This window comes from Prionailurus viverrinus, chromosome F2 (assembly GCF_022837055.1).
Source record: "Prionailurus viverrinus isolate Anna chromosome F2, UM_Priviv_1.0, whole genome shotgun sequence".
Lineage (NCBI taxonomy): Eukaryota > Metazoa > Chordata > Mammalia > Carnivora > Felidae > Prionailurus > Prionailurus viverrinus.
In genome coordinates, this window is record NC_062578.1 from 80,458,194 (window position 1) to 80,467,115 (window position 8,922).

General features: G+C 50.3%; 1 protein-coding gene across 3 annotated transcripts in view; it reads right to left on the minus strand.

The window, feature by feature from the left end:
* The window catches only part of TRAPPC9 (trafficking protein particle complex subunit 9), a 568,190-nt gene extending 559,654 nt beyond the window's left edge, over window positions 1-8,536 (minus strand). For all 3 annotated transcript variants that reach the window (XM_047842486.1, XM_047842485.1, XM_047842487.1), the window contains exon 1: window positions 8,410-8,536. The gene's annotated coding sequence lies outside the window, so the exon portion shown is untranslated. The remainder of the gene's footprint in view (window positions 1-8,409) is intronic.
* Between the last annotated feature and the right edge of the window lie 386 nt (window positions 8,537-8,922).

An 8,922-nucleotide genomic window follows, 5' to 3' on the forward strand; every position in this document is an offset into this window, starting at 1 on the left:
GTGCCACACGGCCCCCTACCCCTCCTAGCAGGCATTCTCCAAACATTCTCTTCCACGCCGCCTCAGAAAGAACCACACCCACCGCAGCGTTCAACAGAGAGGTATGGCAGTCCCTGGGAGACTTCTCAAGCCCTCAAGGGCCAGGGCTGAAGGCGGAGATTTAAGGTTTTCTGTTTCTCAAAAGGAGGCATGGCTTTAAAAGCAACAGCAAAACACATATCTGGTCCAGGCCTTCACTGCGCAGAGATGAAGGGAGGCCCAGAATGGCAGTGGACAGGCCCTACAGACAAGGACCATGGACAGGCCCTACGGACAAGGACCACGGACAGGCCCTACGGACAAGGACAAGGACAAGCCTTATGGACAAGCACCGCGGACAGGCCCTACAACAAGGACAAGGACAGCCCCTATGGACAAGGACAAGCCTTACAGACAAGGACCGAACATAGGCCCTACGGACAAGTACCACGGACAGGCCCTACAACAAGGACAAGGACAGCCCCTATGGACAAGGACAAGGACAAGCCTTACAGACAAGGACCGCAGACAGGCCCTAAGGACAAGCACCGTAGCAGGCCCTATGGACAAGCCTTACGGACAAGGACCATGCACAGACAGGCCCTACAGACAAGTGCCGTGGACAGGCCCTATGACAAGGACAAGGACAGGCCCTGTGGACAAAGACAAGGACAAGCCTTACAGACAAGGACAGCAGACAGGCCCTACGGACAAGCACCGTGGACAGGCCCTATGGACAAGCCTTACGGACAAGGACCATGCACAGACAGGCCCTACGGACAAGTGCCGTGGACAGGCCCTACGACAAGGACAAGGACAGGCCCTGTGGACAAAGACAAGGACAAGCCTTACAGACAAGGACAGCAGACAGGCCCTACGGACAAGCACCGTGGACAGGCCCTACAGACAAGGACTGTGTCGCAGCAGCACCTGCAAGTCCTGGGCGCTGTGGAGGCATGAAGTGTCCACGAGGTCCAGGAGAACAAGTGCATAGAAGAAAGAAAGAAAAGACAAGGACAAGCACACAGGCCTTCTCTCCACAGTGCTGTACGGTGAAGTGTCACCAAGTTATTCAGTATGTTTGCACCCAAAATCGAGGTGTCACAGGTTACAGAAGTTGGGAATTTTGAGTCACGATGGAAATCCCAGCCTTTGCTATGGCGTTCCCACTTCCTGCAGGGGCTCAGCGGGCACTCTGAGCCAGGCTCTACACAAGCCATGAGCTCTCCCAAATACAGATCCTTATTAACATGCGCACACATCACACCTAGACCCACCTAAGAAAAGCCACCTACAGATAAGATCGAGTTACTGAAATTTAAAGCAGCCAAGTAACCCACGTTATCAGCAAAAAGGATGCTGCCAGCCCATTAGGTGGCAGAGGACATGAAGGCAGGCACAAGTCCTTCGAGTATGTCCCTGGCTGTCAAGCTATGTGACCATGAGTCGCGTAGTTTCACCAAGGTTTAGTTTTCTCTTTTTGTGAGGGGCTCTGGTTGACATTAATGATGCGTAAAAGCTCATCATTCACATGCCCAACATTGAGTGACAACTTCCCACATGCCAGGCTCCGTACAGAGGAAAAGACAGGGTCCCACACATATTCATGAGTACAAAGAGAAGAAAGATGTTAATCCTCCCCAACCTGGTATATAGATTCAATGCTACTCTGATTAGACTTCCTACCGGGAAGTCTATATATAGAGAGAGAGAGAGAGACTGTCAAGAACAGCCAAGAATCACCACTGAGGAGGGGCATGTGTCCTCCTCCCCAACAGCAAGACCAGATACAACTACAACTGCTAACAGGACACAGGGTTTCTCTTGGGGCTGATGAAATGTTGTAAAGCCGGTGGTGGTTACGTAGCTCTGTGAATACACTAAAAACCACTAAATTGTAGATTTAAATGGGTCAAATGTATGGTATATAAATTATATTTCAATAAATCTGTGGAGGGGAAAAAAGACCACATAAAAAGCTAATCAGCACAGGGCTGGCACAGGGATAAAAAGAAAGATGGACCGTGATCATGCTCAGACCCAGACCCACACATACATGGTCATTTGAAATTTTTTTTTCAATGTTTATTTTTGGGACAGCGAGAGACAGAGCATGAACGGGGGAGGGGCAGAGAGAGAGGGAGACACAGAATCAGAAACAGGCTCCAGGCTCTGAGCCATCAGCCCAGAGCCCGACGCGGGGCTCGAACTCACGGACTGCGAGATCGTGACCTGGCTGAAGTCGGACGCTCGACCGACTGCGCCACCCAGGCGCCCCGACATGGTCATTTGAAATATGGTAGAGGTGCCATTGTAGAGCAGTAGGACAGGACAGACTCCCCAATAAATGACACCGAGACAATGGGTAATCCATGGGTAAGAGACACTTGACCCAATCAGAATATGGGGAAAATGCTCAAATAGGTATCTTTGAAGAGGAAACTCAAACAGCCAAGACATGGACAGAAGGATGCCCTGCTTCAATGACAATCAGGAAAAAGCAAATTAAAGCCATAGTGATAGACCATTTCACACCCAAAATAAATGGACAAAATAAAAGTTTTATTGTGGGGGCGCCTGGGTGGCTCAGTCGGTTAAGCGTCCGACTTCAGCTCAGGTCACGATCTCACGGTCCGTGAGTTCGAGCCCCACATCAGGCTCTGGGCTGATGGCTCAGAGCCTGGAGCCTGTTTCCGATTCTGTGTCTCCCTCTCTCTCTCTGCCCCTTCCCCGTTCATGCTCTGTCTCTCTCTGTCCCAAAAATAAATAAACGTTGAAAAAAAAAATTAAAAAAATAAATAAATAAATAAATAAACATTAAAAACAAAAATTTTTTTTTAAAGTTTTATTGTGGTAAAATATACATATAAGATTTACCACTATGGCGCTGAGTATATTCACATCATTGTGTAGCTGCTTCCAGAACTTTTCCATCTCTCCCACCTCACACTCTGCACTCAGTGGACAACAACCCCCCAACCCCACCCTTCCCATCCCTGGTAGCCACCATTCTGACTTTCTGTCTCTGTGAATTTTTTTTAATTTCTTTAATATTTGTAAATTTTTGAGAGAGAGAGAGAGAGAGAGACAGACAGAGCATGAGCAGGGGAGGGGCAGAGAGAGAAGGAGACACACAGAATCGGAAGCAGGCTCCAGGTTCTAAGCTGTCAGAGCAGAGACTGACACAGGACTCTCAAGCTCACAGACCATGAGATCACAACCTGAGCCAAAGTTGGACGCTTAAGCGACTGAGCCACCCAGGCGCCCCACTGTCTCTGTGGATTTAGCTGCTCTGGATCCCTCATGTAAGTGGAATTATACACTATGTGTCCTTTTGTGACTACCTTATTTCGCTTAGCAGAATGTATTCAGGACTCATCCGTATTGTAACATGGGTCAAAATTTCCTTCTTTTTGAATGCTGAATAATATTCCATTGTATAGATATACTATTTATTGGGGCACCTGGGTGGCTCAGTCAGTTAAGTGTCCGACTTCAGCACAGGTCATGATCTCACAGTTTGTGGGTTCGAGCCCCACGTCGGGCTCTGTGCTGACAGCTCAGAGCCTGGAGCCTGCTTCGGATTCTGTGTCTCCCTCTCTCTCTGCCCGCCCTGCTTGCGCTCTGTCCCTCACTCTCAATAAAAATGTAAAAAATTTAAAAAAGTAACCCTCCTATATGACAGTGGCCATACAGACTGGTACATCCTAGGCAACTCTGGCCTGCAGACGGCAGGAGACATAAACAAAGGTTCTTAGAAGCCAGAACTAAAGACAACCCAAATGTCCACTGTCAGGAGAATGGATAAATGAACTGTGGCCTTCCAACATAACGGAATACTACGGAACAGTGAACGTGAATGACCCAGGAACATGGTTGAATCTCAACAACACGATGGGCAAATAAAGACGTGGATTAACGCAAAGAGTGTAATTCTCCCCCCTTACATAAAATTAAAAACCAGGCAACACTAAACAATATACCGTTTAGGGATATTTACACGCATTGTAAAACCGTAAAGAAAAATAAATTTGATGTCCATCAGCTGACGAACGGATAAAGAAGATGTGGTTTATATATACAATGGAACACTACTTGGCAATGAGAAGGAAGGAAATCTGGCCATGTGCAGCAACGTGGATGGAACTGGAGGGTATTAGGCTAAGTGAAATAAGTCCGAGAAAGACAGAATACCATAGGTTTTCACTCATTCGTGGATCTTGAGAAACTTAACAGAAGGCCATGGGGGAGGGGGAGGGGAAGGGAGAAAAAAAGTTACAGAGAGAGAGGGGGGGGCAAACCATAAGAGCCTCTTGGATACTGAGAACAAACTGAGGGTTGATGGGGGGTGGGGGAGAGGGGAACGTGGGTGATGGGCATTGAGGGCACCTGTTGGGATGAGCACTGGGCGTCGTATGGAAACCAATTTGCCAATAAATCATATCATAAAAAAAGAAAGAAAAATAAATGTGGGTAGTGGTTCCTTGCATGGCCGAGAGGAATGTAGTTCGAGAGAGACACAGCAGGCTTCAGAAGTAGTAGTTCTGTCCCATGCCTTAAGCTGAATGGCAGACACGGGGGCATGAGTTTTCCCATTCTTTAAACTATACATAAACATTACATATACTTTTGCTATCGTCTGTATTTTAAAATTTCTAAACAGTTGAAAAAGGGAGAAGCTCCAACTTCAAGGAGCTTACAGCCTACTTGTCAGCAGGTCAACTAGTTTTGGAGGACTTGGGGGAGGGGTTGGTTTTTTCTTATTTTAGAGATGGGGGAGGGACAGAGAGAGAGGGAGAGAGGGAGAGAGGGAGAGAGAGAGAGAATCTCAAGCAGGCCCTTCAATCTCCCAACCGTGAGACCAAGACCCAAGCCAAAATCGAGTCAGATGCTCAACCAAGTGAGCTACCCAGACGTCCCCAGGTCAAGTAGTTTTAGAGCCTCACCTCTGCACCTGTCCTCTGTCAGCAGGGTATGCTGCTTAGTCCTGCAATGCCTTCTTCTCTGAGCAAGAAAACTGAGACACAAAAGAGGCAGGTGCAGGGGCGCCTGGGTGGCTCAGTCGGTTGAGCGTCCGACTTCGGCTCAGGTCACGATCTTGTGGTCCGTGAGTTCGAGCCCCACGTCAGGCTCTGTGCTGACAGCTCAGAGCCTGGAACCTGCTTCGGATTGTGTCTCCCTCTCTCTGCCCCTCCCCTACTCATGCGCGCGCTCTCTCTCCCTCTCTCTTAAAAAATAAACAAACTTAAAAAAAAAAAAAAAAGAGGCAGGTGTGTTACAGGCACAGATCCACCTGAAGATGGGTGGACGGGGGGTCCTGGACACGGGTCTCAGGACAGGTGTTCCGTTTCCCTAGCCTCAAGTATAATGAGAAAAACCAGAATAAAACTAACCTTACGTAAATTTAGTAGGTGCTTTACAAATATTCACTACTATTGTAATTGATGGTAACGAGCTTCCACATTTTTTGGCCTTAAAACACCCTGGTTTTTACAAAATGTTGGTGAGAATAGATGGCGGTTATTTTTCCATTGTCCTATCTAGGCCAACACTAACACTGGCATGCCTGTCTCTGACCCCCAGTTTTTCGGAATTTACGAATCTATGAAATCTAAACAAATAAGTCACCCTGAACCAAATGATCCCTCTGGGTCCCTTCCAGTTCTAACAAGGCACTAAAAGACACGAGCACTCAAACCCACGCCCCAGGTCAATAAACCTTACAGCAGCCTCACGCAAGGATTATCCCTGAGGCGGCTCAGTTTCAGCAAACTTCTTCACTTTTGCCCCAAGTTCAAAATACGCATCTAACACAGGAGGAAACTGGTCTCACGCAAGCTGGAGAAAAGAAATCCACTGGGCTCTCTATAACGTGCCCTACTGAGATTTCCCATCAATCCTAAGAAAGAAGTATTATTGTCTTTAATCTTACAGATGAGGTAAGGCTCAGTCATTCTGCTCACCATCTCCTAACAGTAAGTGACAAGCTGGCACCAGGTGCCAGGTTCATGCTTTTCCACTGGCTTCTTCAAGGGAGAAGATGAAATAAGACCCAGCATTGAGCCAGTCGTAGTGCCTGAGACTCATCTAACACAATATTAAAGCATCAAAACTACATTTCTTCAGCATGGTAGTTCCCCCAAAAGCTAAACATAAAGCTACCCTATAAACAGCAATTCTACCCGGAGGTACCTACCAAAGAGATTCGAAAACATACGCCCACGCAAAAACTTGTCCACAAATGTTCGCAGCGGCCTTATTCTTAATAGTCAAAAAATGGAAACACCACCAGTGTCCATCAACTGATGAACGGATAACCAAAATGTGGGCTATCCAACAATAGGCTATTACTCAGCCATAAAAGGGGAACAAAGTACTGATGATACAGCTACCACACGGGTGAACCTTGAAGACATGCCACGTGAAAGACAGCCAATCACAAAAGGCCATGCACTGTATGACTCCACTTACATGAAATGCCCACAGCATGCACATCCGTGGAGACAGAAGGTAAACTAGGGGCTGCAGGACCAGAGAATAAGTCACTAGCAAGGAGAAAGGAGTTCTTTTTGAACTGATAAAAAATGTTCGGGGGCGCCTGGGTGGCGCAGTCGGTTAAGCGTCCGACTTCACCCAGGTCACGATCTCGCGGTCCGTGAGTTCGAGCCCCGCGTCGGGCTCTGGGCTGATGGCTTGGAGCCTGGAGCCTGTTTCCGATTCTGTGTCTCCCTCTCTCTCTCTGCCTCTCCCCCGTTCATGCTCTGTCTCTCTCTGTCCCAAAAATAAATAAACGTTGAAAAAAAAAATTTAAAAAAAAAAATGTTCTGATACGACGATGATTGCACGACTGTGAATATAGCAGAAACATGCAGCTGTACATTTTAAATGGGTGGATTTTGTGGTGTGTGAGTGATAGCTCAATAAACCAGTTATTTAAAAAACTACGTTTCTTGGGGCGCCTGGGTGGCTCAGTCGGTTGAGCGTCCAACTTCGGCTCAGGTCATGACCCCACAGTTCGTGAGTTCCAGCCTCACGTGGGGCTCAGTGCTGAGGGCACAGAGCCTGGAGCCTGCTTGGGGTCCTAGGTCTCCCTCTCTCTCTCTCTCTGTCCCTCCCCCACTTAGGATCCTGCCCACCCCAACTCATGTTCTCTCTCTCTCTTTCTCTCTCTCAAAAACAAACATTTTAAAAAATTAAAATAATTGGGGCGCCTGGGTGGCTTGGTCGGTTAAGTGTCCGACTTCGGCTCAGGTCATGATCTCACAGTCCGTGAGTTCGAGCCCCGCCTCGGGCTCTGTGCTGACCGCTCGGGGCCTGGAGCCTGCTTCGGATTCTGTGTCTCCCTCTCTCTCTGCTCCTCCCCTGTTCATGCTCTGTCTCTCTCTGTCTCAAAAATAAATAAACGTTAAAAAAAATTTAAAAAAAATTAAAATAATAAAATAAAATAAAATAATAATTAATAAATAAATAGTTATACTTCTTGACAACTATTTTTCCCTCTATACTACTAGTTTGCCACACAATTTAAGAAAAACAAACAGAACCCTGCCAGGAGATCTTTAGTGTGGCAATACTCCTGGGTCTCCAACATCATGCCTCCGATGCTGTTGTGTCATGTTCACAAGCACTCGCTGGGCTGGATTAGGAACTGGCTGCAATTATTTTTCAAAAATTGCCAGTCACTAGTTTAAACTGGGGGGGGGGGGGGGGAGCGGTGATGGATGGAGGATGTCACAGCCCCACGCCTTCAGTTCATTTTGAACTAAACCGAGCCCTGTTCAACATTTTAATCCCTCTCTCTAGAAAAAAAACATAGGAACTCAACAAGCACCCTGTCTGAACACCAGAAAACCGTGGGTTAAAAGACATCTGTGCCGGCGGTTCCCGAGAGGGAGAGGAGCGTAGGCAAGCAGAGTGCGGGCACGCGTCTGTCCCCGCCACCCCAGTGGGGTCAGCCGGAGTTGACCACGCGAAGATCTCATCCCGGGGAAGAGCGCCTGCGGGCGCCGAGCTCACTCGGAGGCACTCTCTACCCCGCGCAGAGCCAGGATGGCAGGCACAGGGGGGAAGCCCCGGGCAGGCCGGGCGCCCAGCCGGGAGAGAGACCGGCGCCCGCCGGGGGTCCCCAGACCCGGCTCGGCGCAAGAGGGGAGAGGGCCGCCGCCGCGCGCCGCGGAGAGCAGGGCCCGGGACCCCAGGGTGGCAGGTGCGGACGCGGCCCTGGACACGTGTGCTGCGGGAGCCGGGCAGGGTCACGGGCTGGGGCGGGTGCGAACTGGACCCCGGCCCGGGCAGGTGCGGGCTGACTCGCGCCGTCGCTCGCCGCCACACACAGGCAGCCCTCCCGCAGCCGGCCGAACCCCGGCCCGGAGCCCCCCACCTCGCACTTACACAGCCGGCGCCCCGGGCCCGGAGCAGGAGCCGACGGCCTGGCGGGCGGCGGAGCCGAGCAGCCTCTGCGGCCGCTCCCCCTACTCAGAGCTGGCGCTTCCTACCGGCGGCCGCGCCGGCACCCTCCTGCGCATGCGCGGGGCCAGTCCGGGCCCGGGCTCCGCTCCGGGTTTTACGAGAGACGCGGAGGGCCGCAGGGAGGGGTAAGAGAGAGGGGAAAGGAGAGGAGAGGGGAAGGGAGGGAAGGGACAGCAGATACCGGGAGAAAGCCTCCCCTCCTGGGTCGCCACACCCCGCAGGGTGTGTGTCTCTGCGCCACTTTCTAACCCCCTCGAGGCGCGCTGCTCAAACTTCAACGCCCCTGCTGAGGCCCGGCAAGACCCCTAAAGTGTCAGCCCACCGCCCCCTCCCCCTGCCAGGCTCCCCTCCGCCCCGGGGACCAAGCACCCACAGAAGGGATCGCTGATGTTCAGAACTACCTGTTGGCTGTAGAAGTTGTCCTTTTGCAGGCTT